At 49.2% G+C, this 16,268-nt stretch overlaps 1 protein-coding gene across 4 annotated transcripts in view; it reads right to left on the minus strand.

Moving 5' to 3' along the window:
- ZFP3 (ZFP3 zinc finger protein) overlaps window positions 1-11,187 on the minus strand; it is a 42,147-nt gene extending 30,960 nt beyond the window's left edge. For 3 of the 4 annotated variants that reach the window (XR_004430870.1, XR_004430869.1, XR_004430868.1), the window contains exon 1: window positions 10,811-11,185. The gene's annotated coding sequence lies outside the window, so the exon portion shown is untranslated. Of the gene's footprint in view, window positions 1-10,780 lie in introns of all 4 variants that reach the window. The other variant, XM_033184925.1, reaches the window with a different exon arrangement.
- Between the last annotated feature and the right edge of the window lie 5,081 nt (window positions 11,188-16,268).

Below are 16,268 nucleotides of genomic sequence, written 5' to 3' on the forward strand. Positions count from 1 at the left end.
CGGAGGCGGAGCTTGCAGTCAGCTGAGATCTGGCCACTGCACTCCAGCTTGGGTGACGGAGCGAGACTCCGTCTCAAAAAAAAAAAAAAAAAGTGGATGAAAGGAGAAGACCAAGATAATGCTATAGAGAATGGCTTTTCTCTGATGAGATAGGGACATGTTTACATCAGAAGGAATAGTTCCAGCAGAAAGTCAGGGGTTAAGAGTGAAGAGAGGACGAGATCACTGAAGAAAAAAGACTCTGAGCAGCAGAGGAGGCTGCAGTCATGTGGTAAGGGAAGGGGAAAGGTGGAGATTTGGGGGTGACTTTGGACTCCCCTTCTCTCTGCCCAGCCTCCGTTATCCACAGGATGTTGGTTACTAACACCATCTGGCTCAGGCACCTCCAGTCACTCATCAGGGAAGCCCTGGCAATGTCCCCTCCCCAGACACCTGGAAGGAACCTGATCTCCTAGTGGAATCCTGAAGTCTTAGAAGCTCTTTGTGCTGCACCCGAAAATGAGATGGAACTTTCTTCAACTTTCCCCATCGCAGCATCTTCTCTCATTTTCCCATGAAGTAAGAGAGGGCACCTTAAAACTGTACTTCTCCTTTTTGTTGAACTCTTTGAAAACGACAGGTAATGTGTATCTATACCATTGTAAGAATCCACTGTCAGCCGGGCGCGGTGGCTCAAGCCTGTAATCCCAGCACTTTGGGAGGCCGAGACGAGAGGATCGCGAGGTCAGGAGATCCAGACCATCCTGGCTAACACGGTGAAACCCCGTCTCTACTAATAATACAAAAAAACTAGCCGGGCGAGGTGGCGGGCGCCTGTAGTCCCAGCTACTCGGGAGGCTGAGGCAGGAGAATGGCGTAAACTCGGGAGGCGGAGCTTGCAGTGAGCTGAGATCCAGCCACTGCACTCCAGCCTGAGCGACAGAGCCAGACTCCGTCTCAAAAAAAAAAAAAAAGAATCGGCCGGGCGCGGTGGCTCAAGCCTGTAATCCCAGCACTTTGGGAGGCCGAGACGGGCGGATCACGAGGTCAGGAGATCAAGACCATCCTGGCTAACACGGTGAAACCCCGTCTCTACTAAAAATACAAAAAAAAAAAACTAGCCGGCGAGGTGGCGGGCGCCTGTAGTCCCAGCTACTCCGGAGGCTGAGACAGGAGAATGGCGTAAACCCGGGAGGCGGAGCTTGCAGTGAGCTGAGATCCGGCCACTGCACTCCAGCCTGGGTGGCAGAGCAAGACTCCGTCTCAAAAAAAAAAAAAAAAAAAAAAGAATCTACTGTCGAGAATTTAGCTGTCTTCTTCCTCCATGGTACCATCTGAGTTGGGAAGTACTGTCTTAAATACATTCTCTGTCATCCCTACCCAAGAGCAAGTTCCACAAGCTGCCATTTCAGTCTCCATCTGCTTCCAACCCCCTCTCTGGTCTTTCCTTTTCATCCTCATGCCTCCTATAGTTGCTTCTTTTCCATCATCTAGTTCTTTACAAAATCAGCATTCATAGAGCCGACATGTGTACCACAATAAATGGAAAATCACTGTTTCTTAGTAAAAACAAGATACAACAGAAGTTAGGTATATATTTATCCCCAGTCAAGTAACCAGGACTTAGTTTAAAACTCAAATTCGGCCGGGCGCGGTGGCTCAAGCCTGTAATCCCAGCACTTTGGGAGGCCGAGACGGGCGGATCACGAGGTCAGGAGATCGAGACCATCCTGGCTAACACGGTGAAACCCCATCTCTACTAAAAAATACAAAAAAAAAATTAGCCGGGCGAGGTGGCGGGCGCCTGTAGTCCCAGCTACTTGGGAGGCTGAGGCAGGAGAATGGCGTGAACCCGGGAGGCGGAGCTTGCAGTGAGCTGAGATCCGGCCACAGCACTCCAGCCTGGGCGGCAGAGCGAGACTCCGTCTCAAAAAAAAAAAAAACAACAACAACAACAAAAAAAAAACTCAAATTCAGGGCCGGGCATGGTGGCTCACGCCTATAATCCCAGTGCTTTGGGAGGCAGAGGTGGGCGGATCACGAGGTCAGGAGATCCAGACCATCCTGCCTAACAGGGTGAAACTCCATCTCCACTAAAAATACAAAAAAATTAGCTGGGTGTGGTGGTGGGCGCCTGTAGTCCCAGCTACTCAGGAGGCTGAGGCAGGAGAATGGCGTGAACCCGGGAGATGGAGCTTGCAGTGAGTCGAGATTGTGCCACTATACTCCAGCTTGGGCGACACAGCAAGCCTCCATCTCAAAAAACAAAACAAAACAAAACAAAACAAAACTGCAATTCAGAAAGTCTCCCCTGGCCAGGCGTGGTGGCTCATGCCTGTAATCCCAGCACTTTGGGAGACTGAGGCAGGCAGATCACCTGAGGTCAGGAGTTCGAGACCAGCCTGGCCAACATGGTGAAACCCTGTCTCTACTAAAAATACACACACAAAAATTAGCCGGGCGTGGTGGTGTGCATCTGTAGTCCCAGCTACTGGGGAGGGTGAGGCAGGAGAATCACTTGAGCCCAGGAGGCACAGGTTGTAGTGAGCCAAGATCACTCCACTGTACTCCAGCCTGGGCAACAGAGCAAGACTCGGTCTCAAAAAAACACAGAAAGTTGACCGGGCGCGGTGGCTCAAGCCTGTAATCCCAGCACTTTGGGAGGCTGAGACGGGCGGATTGCGAGGTCAGGAGATCGAGGCCATCCTGGCTAACACGGTGAAACCGCCGTCTCTACTAATAATACAAAAAAACTAGCCGGGCGAGTTGGCGGGCGCCTATAGTCCCAGCTACTCGGGAGGCTGAGGCAGGAGAATGGCGTAAACCCGGGAGGCGGAGCTTGCAGTGAGCCGAGATCCGGCCGCTGCACTCCAGCCTGGGCGACAGAGCGAGACTCCGTCTCAAAAAAAAAAAAAAAAAACACACAAAGCCTTCCCCAACTAAATCTTACCTGCTGTGATCATTATTTTACTTTGCATTCTGCCAGCAACACAATATCAATGTCATTTGTTAAATACTGCCTTTTTTTTTTTTTTTTTTTGAGACGGAGTCTCGCTCTGTTGCCCAGGCTGGAGTGCAGTGGCCGGATCTCAGCTCACTGCAAGCTCCACCTCCCGGGTTTACGCCATTCTCCTGCCTCAGCCTCCCGAGTAGCTGGGACTACAGGCGCCCGCCACCTCGCCCGGCTAGTTTTTTGTATTTTTTAGTAGAGACGGGGTTTCAACGTGTTAGCCAGGATGGTCTCGATCTCCTGACCTCGTGATCCGCCCGTCTCAGCCTCCCAAAGTGCTGGGATTACAGGCTTGAGCCACTGTGCCCGGTCTAAATACTGCTTTATGGGTATTTTATCAAATACAAATCAATCAAAGCCAACCTCCATTTGGTTGATTTTTCCAGAGGCACAGCCATACATTAGGCCTCAGACTCATATGGAAACACCACTTCTCATAGCCTAAATTCAAGTTCCCAAATACAATTTTCTATCTTTCCATTTCTCACTTCCTCACTTTTCTCAATTGAAATTAAATGTTTCTGAAGAGAGGTAAGACGAAGGTGCTACTGGAGGAGTGCAGGTTGACCACTGGTCCTCAGTTTGGGGATGACAGTCAGATCTCTACTGGGGCTCCATAGCTCAGAATAGGATCCTCAGCTTGGCAGACCTAAATTTGTCTTTTCAATGCGCCCAAGGAAAGCAAGCTCAAAAAGCCTCATTCATAAAGTACTGATGTAGAAACCAGATATCTATTAATTAACAACAAGAAATAAAATTTCTAAAGGACCATATTACCTAGATGAAAATCTACATGAGCTGGGCATGGTAGCTCATGCCTGTAATCCCAGCACTTCAGGAGGCTGAGGCAGGCAGGTCACTTGAGGTCAGGAGTTCAAGACCAGCCTGGCCAACATGGTGAAACCTCATCTCTACAAAAATACAAAAATTGGCTGGGCATGATGGTGAGTGCCTATAATCCCAGCTACTCGGGAGGGTGAGGCAGGAGAATCGCTTGAACCTGGGAGGTGGAGTATGCAGTGAGCTGAGATCGCGCCATTGTACTCCAGCCTGGGCGACAGAGCCGGACTCCATCTGAAAAGAAAAAAGAAAGGAAAGGAAAAGGGGAAAGGAAAAGGGGAAGGGAAGGGAAGGGAAGGGAAAGGAAAGGAAAATCTACATGGAAATCCACATAAAACCCTGAAAATTGCTTAGTCGCCCTGAAATCATGGCAGGAAGATCTTGTTAGATGAATGTCTCTTAAACAATGGTTCTTGGTTTGGAACTAGGCTAGCTGCATAAGAATCCACTGAGAAATCTGTTAAAAATACTAATTTCCAGGTCCCATCTCAGATGTCTCAGAATCAGAATCTCTAGTGGGGCCAAGAGATCTCTATTTTTTTTTTTTTTTTTTTAGGAGGTTTTGCTCTGGAACTCCTGACCTCAAGTGATCTACCTGCCTTGGCCTCCAAAAAGTGTTGGCATTACAAGCACAAGCTACCGCACCTGGCCTTAACTTTTATTTATTTATTATTTATTTATTTATTTATTTATTTATTTATTATTATACTTTAAGTTCTAGGGTACATGTGCATGACGTTTATATCATGTATAACTCCCCAATGGAATCCCTCCCTCCTCCCGAGATCTCTATTTTAAACAGTGCCCTAGGTGATTCTGATGCCCAGCCAGGTTTGAAAACCACTGTTACAAAGTCTTTTTTTTTTTTTTTGAGATGGAGTTTCGCTCTTGTTCCCCAGCTGGAGTGCAGTGGTGTAATCTCAGCTCACTGCAACCTCCACCTCCCGGGTTCAAGTAATTCTCGTGCTTCAGCCTCTCAAGTAGCTGGGATTACAGGCATGCACTACCCTGCCCGGCTAATTTTGTATTTTTAGAAGAGACAGGGTTTCTCCATGTCGGTCAGGCTGGTCTGGAACTCCTGACCTCAGGTGATCCACCCACCTCGGCCTCCCAAAGTGCTGGGATTACAAGCGTGAGCCACTGCGCCTGGCCTACAAAGTCTTAATGACTGGAGTTATCCTACTCTTAATGTGGTGTATCCATCTCTCCCCAAAATCTGGCCTACAGGCAGATCAACACAGGGGTCAAGCAGCAGAATTATGATACATTGCCAGTTCCTGCTCAGACTTTTTTCCTCTTCTCAATCTAGATTGCCCCTGCCCTCCCCTAAACCTGAGAGCAGATAGGGCAGATAGAATACAACTGACGCCGGGCATGGTGGCTCACGCCTGTAATCCCAGCACTTTGGGAGGCCGAGGCGGGCGGATCACAAGGTCAGGAGATCGAGAGCACAGTGAAACCCCGTCTCTACTAAAAATACAAAAAATTAGCCGGGCGTGGTGGCGGGCGCCTGTAGTTCCAGCTACTCGGGAGGCTGAGGCAGGAGAATGGCGTGAACCCGGGAGGAGGAGCTTGCAGTGAGATGAGATCCGGCCACTGCACTCCAGCCTGGGCGACAGAGCGAGACTACGTCTCAAAAAAAAAAAAAAAAAAAGAATACAACTGACTGCTTACCTTTTCTCAGTTAAAAACCACCTTTCTGTTATGCTTATCAAACTGACTCTAGTTACTGTAACTGGACTTGATTTTGCCCAAACTGCATAAATCTACATTTACAGCAATCTCTTATGATAGCAATATCACAACTTTTTGAACTTATCTGCCAAAAAGCCACACGGTGATTTGTAGTAAAACATTACAGCATAATCTGTCAGCTGACTGACAACCTGATTACATATTTTAAAAATTTTGTCTCCTTAAGGTCACCATGGTGCATCACTCTGTGGTGGAAAATCCTCTAGCGTGCCATAAAGAGATAATTTGTTGCGTTTCTTGGACCTTTTGTAATACAAGTCCCAATCTTTGCTCCCGCAAAAATTTTACTTTATTTTTTGAGATAGGGTCTCTTATTCTGTCACCCAGGCTGGAGTGCAGTGGTGCAATCACAGCTCACTGCAGCCTTGACCTCCCAGCCTCAGGTAATCCTCCCACCTCAGCCACCCAGGTAACCTGGGACTACAGGCATGCATCACCGTGCCCAGCTAATTTTTTTGTAATTTTTCTAGAGACAGGTTTCACCATGTTGGCCAGTCTGGTCTCAAACTCCTGGGCTTAAGTGATGTGTCCACCTTAGTCTCTCAAAGTGCCAGGATTATAGGCGTGCCCAGCCCCTATAATTTTAAAAAAAATTTTTAAATATGTATTTACTGATATATAATCCCAGTACTTTGGGAGGCTGAGGCGGGTGGATCACGAGGTCAGGAGATCGAGACCATCCTGGCTAACATGGTAAAACCCTGTCTCTACTAAAAACACAAAAAATTAGCCAGGCATGGTGACGGGCACCTGTAGTCCCAGCTACTTGGGAGGCTGAGGCAGGAGAATGGCATTAACCCTGGGGAAGCGGAGCTTGCAGTGAGCGGAGAACCACATTCCAGCCCAAGCCACCACACTCCAGCCCAAGCGACAGAGTGCAACTCTGTCTCAAATAAACAAACAAAGAACAGAAACAGAAAAAACATTTGGATTTCAATGTAGCTTGCACAAGGGTGGGATAAATATGGAAGGGGGGAAGATGAGCAAGGCAGCACTGACATTTTGATGTGGAAGGTAATGATAAGCTCTCACTAAGTGCTAAGCAACGTACAGACATTAACCCTCACCACCTCCTGATGAAACAAGCACAGTGGAGAGCATCAGAGTGAAGAGGGGCCAATCACCATGCTCTCCTGACTTCCTTCAGTGGCAGTTTTGGCAGCCTGAGAATCAGGGAGGTGTGTGGTGGAAGACTGAGGAGGTGAGGCCTAGGGAGGTTAGTCAAGACAGAGCTGAGATGACTGAGTGAGACAGGCATGGAAATGAAGTGGGGCTCGGAGGAGTGGGGTGCTAACAGAAGGTTCCAGAGACGGTGAAGGATGTGACGAGCACCTTCTTTGTGCTCCAAGGGAAGGTAACCAAGGGAAGGTATCTGGGAAGCTGGGATGAGGCTTTATTTTGAAAATTTTTAATACCTCAAAAATAATATCCTTTGAAACTCATTAAAATGTATGAGAAATGGAAATGTTTCGGATGTCAACTTGCAAGTGTATAAAGAGATACAAACCTTCCAAAATTATTTTACAGGGTATGTGAGCAAAAATATTTGCAGTGGCTTTGCTTTCCTTGCCAGAGATCTAACCTCATCCAAGAGCTCCAGCAGTACACTCCAACTGAGTTAACCCAGTCAAATAAATGCCCTAATTCTTGCAAGGCACTGGTTCAGAAACAGCAAGGATTCGGGAATTCCTGGTTCAGAAATGCACATCCACCTTCATCTGGGTCAATATTTTGAGGAAGTTTGCTGGGAGCTTCTGAGAATAGTTTCCTGCCATACTGAGAGAACTATATGATAATATTTCCATATATTATTGCCTGTACCTGCTGCTGCCATCTCACTACCAGTCTGTGGATGAGGGCAGCTAAAGCTAAGGAAAACAAGAGAGATACTGGCCAGGCACGCTGGCTCACGCCTGTAATCCCAGCACTTTGGGAGGCCGAGGCAGGCAGATCACGAGGTCAGGAGATCAAGACCATCCTGGCTAACACGGTGAAACCCCGCCTCTACTAAAAATACAAAAATTAGACGGGCATGGTGGCGGGCGCCTGTAGTCCCAGTTACTCGGGAGGCTGAGGCAGGAGAATGGCGTGAACCCGGGAGGCGGAGCTTGCAGTGAGCCAGGATCGTGCCACTGCACTCCAGCCTGGGCGACAGAGCAAGACTCCGCCTCAATAAAAAAAAAAAAAAGAAAAAAAAGGAAGAAAGAAAAACAAGGGAGATGCTGCCAGGATTAAATCTGTCCTGAAACCCCTATACCTCTTTTTTTTTCTTTTCTTTTCTTTTGAGACAGAGCCTTGCTCTGTTTCCCACATGGGAGTGCAATGGCAATCTCGGCTCACTGCAACCTCCACCTTCAAGGCTCAGGCGATTCTCCCGCCTCAGCCTCCCGAGTAGCTGGTATTACAGGCATCCGTCACCAGGCCTGGCTAATTTTGTATTTTTAGTAGAAACGGGGTTTCACCATGTTGGCCAGGCTAGCCTCGAGCTCCTGACCTCAGGTGATCCACCTGCCTCAGCCTCCCAAAGTGCTGGAATTACAGGCATGAACCAACACGCCTGGCCTATACCTCTTGACTTCCAATTATGAGAGCCTATATACTTACGAATTTTAAAGCCAGCTTGAGTTGGGTTGTGTTACTTACAGCTCAAAAGCATCTTAACTGATGCAAATGATTTTCCTTAATCTCTGAAAGGCCAGATCCTACCAGATATTCCATATTTAGTATAAGGATCACCTCCTTCTCAAAGTCTTCGCTAACATCTGCAGGAAAGAGGTTCTCTCTTGGTCCTCTGAGCCAGCATTTCATTGGCCCTTTTCTTTCACTGTACTATAGTTATCATGTTGCTTCCTGTTTATTGCACCCCAAAGCCTACAGAATAAAAACTCCTTCCCATGGCTCATAATGTTGTCCCCCCCTCCCCCCCCCCCCCCCCCCCCCCCGAGAAAGCCCATTTCCCTTTCTCATCTCCTGTCCCACACCCTCCATTAACTGCTGGAAGGTGCAGTCATGCTCAGTGTCCTGCAGTTTAAACATTTTTTTTTTTTTTGAGATGGAGTCTCGCTCTGTCGCCCAGGCTGGAGTGCAGTGGCCGGATCTCAGCTCACTGGAAGCGCCGCCTCCCGGGTTTACGCCATTCTCCTGCCTCAGCCTCCCGATCTTTTTTTTTTTTTTGAGATGGAGTCTCTCTCTGTTGCCCAGGCTGGAGTGCAGTGGCGTGACCTCGGCTCACTGCAAGCTCAGCCTCCTGGGTTCACACCATTCTCCTGCCTCAGCCTCCATAGTAGTTGGGACTATAGGCCTGTGCCACCATGCCCGGCTAATTTTTTTTGTATTTTTAGTAGAGATAGGGTCTCACCATATTAGCCAGGATGGTCTGGATCTCCTGACCTCGTGATCTGCCCGCCTTGGCCTCCCAAAGTGCTGTGATTACAGGCGTGAGTCACCGTGCCCAGCCTAAACATTTTTTTTTTTTTTTGAGATGGAGTCTCGCTCTGCCACCCGGGCTGGAGTGCAGTGGCCGGATCTCAGCTCACTGCAAGCTCCGCCTCCGGGTTTATGCCATTCTCCGGCCTCAGCCTCCCAAGTAGCTGGGACTACAGGCACCCGCCACTCGCCCGGCTAGTTTTTTTGTATTTTTTAGTAGAGACGGGGTTTCACCGTGTTAGCCAGGATGGTCTCGATCTCCTGACCTCGTGATCCGCCCGTCTTGGCCTCCCAAAGTGCTGGGATTACAGGCTTGAGCCACTGCGCCCGGCCTGGAGTATCACTTCTTCATCTAGACTGGAGTGTAGTAATGTGATCTCGGCTTACTGCAACCTCCGCCTCCCAGGTTCAAGTGATTCTCCTGCCTCTCCTGCCTCAGTCTCCCACATAGCTGGGATTACAGGTGTGCACCACCATGCTTGGCTAATTTTTGTATTTTTAGTACAGACAGGGTTTCACCATGTTCGCCAGGCTGGTCTCAAACTCCTGACCTCAGGTGAGCCGCCCACTTTGGCCTCCCAAAGTGCTGGGATTACAGGTATGAGCTATCACACCCGGCTGACCCTCTCCATTTTCTTCCCTGACCCCCATGCTCTAAGGCAGACAGCTACTCCTTCACCTTGTAGCAGCTACCCCACTGCATTATTAATTTTCATACCTATTTGCTTCTCTAGACCATAAGCAAGGATGCTGTTCCATTCATCCTGGTATTCTGGGTACCTAGCATATTTCAGATACCTGGTAAATGTTAAGTAAACTTGTGTAACTGTCTTATGTATATATAATGAATCTGCAATACCTCCCTTTTTTCTGAGACAGGGTCTTGGCTCTATTGCCCAGACTCACTGCAGCTTCAACTTCTTAGGCTCAAGAAAATCCTCCCACATCAGTCTCCCAAGTAGCTGGGACTACAAGCATGCGCCACCACACCCAACTACCCAACTAATTTCTTTATTTTTTGTACAGATGGTGTCTCACTATGTTGCCCAGGCTGGTCTTGAACTCCTGGGCTCAAGTGATCCTCCCGCCTAGGCCTCCCAAAATGCTGAGATTACAGGCATGAGCCACTGCACCCAGCCTCTGCAATACTCTTGATGGCTAACTGGATATTTCATTCATCATTGTATCTAAAGAGCCTAGGATAATGTCTGACACACAGCTGCTGTCAATAACTGTAAAAATAAGTTCCTTCTCCCAATCTGGGTGATATTTAATTTATGACACTGTTATCCTCCTTTCCTCTCTTCTCCCTCTGGTACCCATAATAGGGCTCTATCTTTGCAGGTCAAACCTGTCTCCTTTTCACAACCACCCCTCATAATCCAATATCCTGTCTAGCAGCACAGGGCACAATCTGCCACTGGGGTCTTAAGTTTGTGACACTGCCCGCCATTTCGTCCTAGCGGTTTACTTGGGGGTGGAATGTCTGAGAAAACCACAGCTCCCATGGGTCCCCACCTCGGGACATAAGGGAGTGTCCTGCTTCTCCCGCCCCCACGGCTGACAGGCACCAAACCAGAGCTGGGACGGTCCCTGGCGGTGTCCAGGCGCCACCCTGTCTGCGTGCAGGTGGAAATGAAGGCCTGGGGGCGGGGGCAATGGAGGGAGGCATAAACTTCAAGGTCACAAACCGAAACCCAGTCAGAACGGGCCTAAACGTAGGGTTTCCGCCCGGCTCTCTAGGGAGTTGGGAGCCCTGCCCCCGCCTACCCCTACAGCCGCGACGGAATGAGGTCTCACCGCAGGCCGCTACCGCCCCGCGCTCGCTCACTCCGCTCAGGCTCCGCGCTGCTGGGCCGCTCGCACAGAGCCCGCAGCTGTTGTCCCGGTGTCACTGGCGACGGGCATCGGCCACTTCCGGTACCCGGGCGGCACTCCAGCCAATCGGCGCGCGTTGCACTCCGCTGGAGGAACAGGTGGTGAGCGCACGAACGCCCCCTTGGCTTTACAGGCTTTGCTTTTTGTTGGTTCTCGCCCTAGCCCTAGCTCCACGTCGCCGCCCCCTGCCAAGCCGGCTCCCTGGAACAGCAAAGTGCACCCGTCGACGCCCACTTCAGCCCCGGGATCACTGACGAACTGAGTCCTCCGGGTTTCCTAGAACGGCTCCGGGGATGAACTTCCGCTCCGCGATCTGCCTCTCTGCGCCCTGGTGTCGCTCCCCACGCATTGCGCTGTGCTGAAGAACTCGGGAATCTGCTTCACATTCCCGCGGGGACGGATTGCGCTACCCTTTCAACTCTCCCAACCCGCGTCGTTCTTATCCCGTCCTTCCCTTCCACAGACTCCTTGAGTCTGATAAACACAGGATGCAGACCCTGGGAACAGGCCGCTCCTCGGCGGGAGCGAAGGAAGACCTGCTTTGAGTTCCGGGAGGGCTTGCAGGAGTGACGTTTGGGCTGAAATCTCAAGATTGAGTGGGAATTACCTAGGTTAAGAGTAAAGGCCTAGGTTAAGCAGCTGAGGCTGCGGAAACAGCATTCTGCAGCTAGCCTTCCTGGGTTCCCTGAGCAAAGTTTGACCCATTCTCACCTCAAACCCTTCCTTGTTACTTCCTCTGTAGTTTTGCACAGCCAGTTTGTTTTTTTGAGATGGAGTTTCGCTCTTGTTGCCCAGGCTGGCGTGCGATGGTGCCATCTCGGCTCATCGCAACCTCCGCCTCCCAAATTCAAGCGATTCTCCTACTTCAGACTCCCCGAGTAGCTGGATTACAGGCATGTGCCACCACGCCCGGCTAATTTTGTGTTTTTAGTAGAGACGGGGTTTCTCCATTTTGTTCAGGCTAGTCTCGAACTCCCGACATCAGGTGATCCGGCCGCCTCGGCCTCCCAAAGTGCTGGGATTACAGACATGAGCCACCGCGCCCGGTCTCCAGCTTGTTTTTTTGTTTTTTTTTTTTTTTTGAGACGGAGTTTCGCTCTTGTCGCCCATGCTGGAGTGCAATGCCATGATCTCCGCTCACTGCAACCTCCACCTCCCGGGTTCAAGCGATTATTCAGTCTCAGCCTCCAGAGTAGCTGGGATTACAGGCGCCAGCCACCACGCCTGGCTAATTTTTGTATTTTTAGTAGAGATGGGGGTTTCACCATGTTGGTCAGGGGGGTCTCGAACTTCTGACCTTAGGTGATCCACCCACCTTGGCCTCCCAAAGTGCTGGGGTTACAGGCCTGAGCTACCGCGCCCGGCCAGCCACCTTATTTTTAGGTGTCAGTTCCAAGATCATCACATTGAAGACTTTCATTCTATGTAATGTTGCCTCAGAGTACACTGTCCTTCCCAAATATCAGTTACAAAGAAGGACTATGATTAACCCTGTTTGGGTCTGGTGCTCAACCCTGGACCAGTCAAGAGGGAAAGGACCACGTATTAACCAAACCTGGTCACCTGCCTTCCCACAAGGATGAGGGTGGGCTTCTCTGGTTGCCTCACCATAATCCTATGAAATAGGGAAAGGAGTGAACACCTTCAGAAAGGAATATTGTGTTTATATCCCGTACACAATCTAGCAGAAAGAAAACTTTCTCTTGAATTCATCATTGCCGTTAGGCCCTAGACTCTAGGGCCCATCACTTTAGCCACTCGTACTAAAATCCTTAACTCCTTTGCCCTACTGTCTACAACTGCATGGGTAGTTTGTTAACTCTGATTCAATCAGAATATATATTTTCCAGCCAGGCGTGGTGAGTCACGCCTGTAATCCTAGTACTTTGGGAGGCCGAGGCAGACGGATCACTTGATGTCAGGAGTTTGAAACCAGCCTGGCCAAAATGGTGAAACCCCATCTCTATTAAAAGTACAAAAATTAGGGCTAGGTGTGGTGGGTCACGCCTGTAATCCCAGCACTTTGGGAGGCCGAGGAGGGCGGATTGCAAGGTCAGGAGTTCGAGACCAGCCTGGCCAATATGGTGAAACCCCGTCTCTACTAAAAATACAAAAATTAGCCAGGCATTGTGGCTCGTGCCTGTAGTCCCGGCAGGAGGCTGAGGCAGAATAATCACTTGAACCTGGGAGGCGGAGGTTGCAGTGAGCTGAGATCTCGACACTGCACTCCAGCCTGGGCGACAGAGTAAGACTCCATCTCAAAAAAAAAAAAAAAAAAAAAAACTACAAAAATTAGCTGGGCGTGGTGGTGGGCACCTGTAATGCCAGCTACTCGGGAGGCTGAGGCAGGAGAATCACTTGAACCCGGGAGGCAGAGTTTGCTATGAACCAAGATCATGCCACTGCACTCCAGCCTGGGCCACAGAGTGAGACTCTATGTCAAAAAAAAAAAAAAATTCTATTTTCCTTGCCCGTTAGTGGGAAAAATATATTTTGTTGAGGAGTCCTAAGGTAATTTTATGGTCTCTGCTTTCCACAGGCCCAGAAATCACTTTCTGTTTCCCTAATCAGCTTGTCTACCATTTTCCACGGTTACCATTGCAACCTTCCTCCCTCTGCTCAAAACTTTCTCCAAGCCGTGATCCAAGAAAAGACCATTTCAATCAAAATCATTGCAAGCTACATGTATCCCAAGGAAAGATGCCCAGACTACAAAAATATCCTGCCTCAGAACCAAGGGTAGAAGATGTTTGGTTTTACTGACCTTTATCTAGTACACCTGCGTTAATGGGTGTCTGCCTCAAGAGCCTAAATGGTGATTCTCAACCTTGACTGCACATTAGAATCACCTGGGATCTAAAATTATGGCTGTCTGGTGCCTCCCACATAGACTCTGTTGAGATTGATCTGAAATATGATCTGGACATGGGTTGTTTTGCTTTTAACTTTCCAGGTAATTCTGACCTACAGCCATGGTTGAAAACCAATAATATAGGCCAATGGTTCTCAAAGAGTCTTGCTCTGTTTCCCAGGCTGGAGTGCAGTGGCACAATCTTGGCTCACTGTAACGTCCGCCTCCTGGATTCAAGCGATTTTCGTGCCTCAGCCTCCGGAGTAGCTGGGATTACAGGCGTGCACCACCACACCCAGCTAATTTGTATTTTTAGTAGAGACAGGTTTTGCCATGTTGGCCAAGCTGGTCTCAAACTCCTGACCTCAGGTGATCCACCCATCTCGGACTCCTAAAGTGCTGGGATTACAGGCATGAGCCACCGCGCCTGGCCTTCTGCACTATTTGAAGAGCTCTCAATGTTGTTAGCCCATTTTCCGCCTAAAATCCAAGTCTGTATTTTCCTTTTTTTTTTTTTTTTAAACTGTCTCACTCTGTCGCTCAGGCTGGAGTGCAGTGGCGCGACCTTGGCTCACTGCAACTTCCGCCTCCCAACCCTCTTCCTCTTTTTATAAGGACACGCATCATATTGGATAGGGGCCCCACCTTTACAATATTATTTAATCTCAATTACCTCCTTAAAAGCCTTATCTCTAAATAGAGTTGCATTTGGGATTAAGGCTTCGACATATAAATTTTGGGGGAATGCAGTTCAGTCTGTAACACCATGCCTCACCCCAGATCAATTAAAATTTGGAGGAGGAGTCTGGGAGCGGTGGTTCACGCCTGTAATCCTAGCACTTTGGGAGGCCAACGTGGTGGTGCACAGCTGTAGTTCCAGCTACTCAGGAGATTGAGGTAGGAGAATCGCTTGAACCTGGGAGGCAGAGGTTGCAGTGAGCTGAGATCATGCCACTGCACTCCAGCCTGGTGACAGTGCGAGACTCCATCTCAAAAAAAAAAAAAAAAAAAAAATGGAAAAGGAGGGCAAGCAGTGGTACCTTTTCTTTTTCTTTTTTTTTTTTTTGAGACATGGTTTCACAGTGTTGCCCAGGCTGGAATGTAGCGGCATGATCACAGCTCACTGCCTCCCACCTCAGCCACCTGAGTAGCTAGGACCACAGGCATGCACCACCATACTCAGCTAATTTTATTTTTATTATTTTTTGTAGAGACAGGGGTCTCACTATGCTGCCCAAACTGGTCTGGAACTCTTGGGCTCAAGCAATCTGCCCACCTTGACCTCCCAAAGTGCTGGGATTACAGGCATTAGCCACCGTGCCCAGCCAGCATTAGTACTTTAAAAAGAGCTCCCAGGCTTGGCCAGGCATGATGTCTTATGCCTGTAATCCCAGCACTTTGGGAGGCCAAGGCAAGAGGATCACTTAAGGCCAGGAGTTTTGAGACCAGCCTGGCCAACATGGTGAAACCCCCGTCTCTACGAAAAATACAAAAATTATCTGGGTGTGATGGCATGCACCTGTAGTCCCAGCTAACTCAGGAGGCTGAGGCAGGAGAATTGCTTGAACCTGGGAGGCAGAAGTGACAGTGAGTTGAGATGGTGCCACTGCAGTCCAGCCTGGGCAACAGAGTGAGACTCCATCTCAAAAACAAACAAACAAACAAACAAAAAAAAAACCATTCTCCAGGATTAAGAACCACTAGTAAAGCATGAGCTTTGAAGACAATCCCACACTCCCGTTGAGTTTCTGCTATTTCCCATGTACCTAGGAAAGTGCCCTGAGTTCAGATTCCTCTCCTATAAAATGGGAGTACTATTAGCACATAGGGTTCATGTGAGAATTAAATGAGACACTGCACACAAAGCATGTCACACCTGCCAGGCTGTAGCAGGTACTATACAATGCAGTCCCCACTTGGCTACTGCTGCCATGAAGAAGGGAACAGATTTTCTTGAGGCAGCAGGCAACAGCTGGAAGAAAGGGGGAGCAAGAAAGGGTGTTTGTGTGAGGAAGATTATCTGAAGCAGAATTAAGTAAACTGAATGTTGAAAGAGAAAGAGAACCTGGATGTGGTGGCTCGGGCCCGTAATCCCAGCACTTTAGGAAGCTCAGATGGGAAGATCACCTGAGGTCAGGAGTTCGAGACCTGCCTGGCCAACATGGTGAAACCCCCGTCTCTACTAAAAAACAAAAAATTAGCCTGGCGTGGTGGTGCACGCCTGTAGTCCCAGGTACTTGGGAGGCTGAGGCATGAGAATTGCTTGAACCCAGGAGACAGAGGTTGCAGTGAGTCGAGATCACGCCACTGCATGCCAGCCTGGGCGACAGAGCTGGAAAAGAAAAAAGAAAAGAAGGCCGGGCACGGTGGCTCACGCCTATAATCCCAGCACTTAGGGAGGCCAAGTTGGGCGATCACGAGGTCAGGAGTTCAAGACCCACCTGACCAATATGGTGAAACCCTGGCTCTCCTAAAAATACAAAAATTAACTGGGCATGGTGGCACATGCCTGTGGTCACAGCTACTCGG

Source organism: Trachypithecus francoisi, unplaced genomic scaffold, assembly GCF_009764315.1.
Source record: "Trachypithecus francoisi isolate TF-2019V2 unplaced genomic scaffold, Tfra_2.0 Lachesis_group20, whole genome shotgun sequence".
NCBI lineage: Eukaryota > Metazoa > Chordata > Mammalia > Primates > Cercopithecidae > Trachypithecus > Trachypithecus francoisi.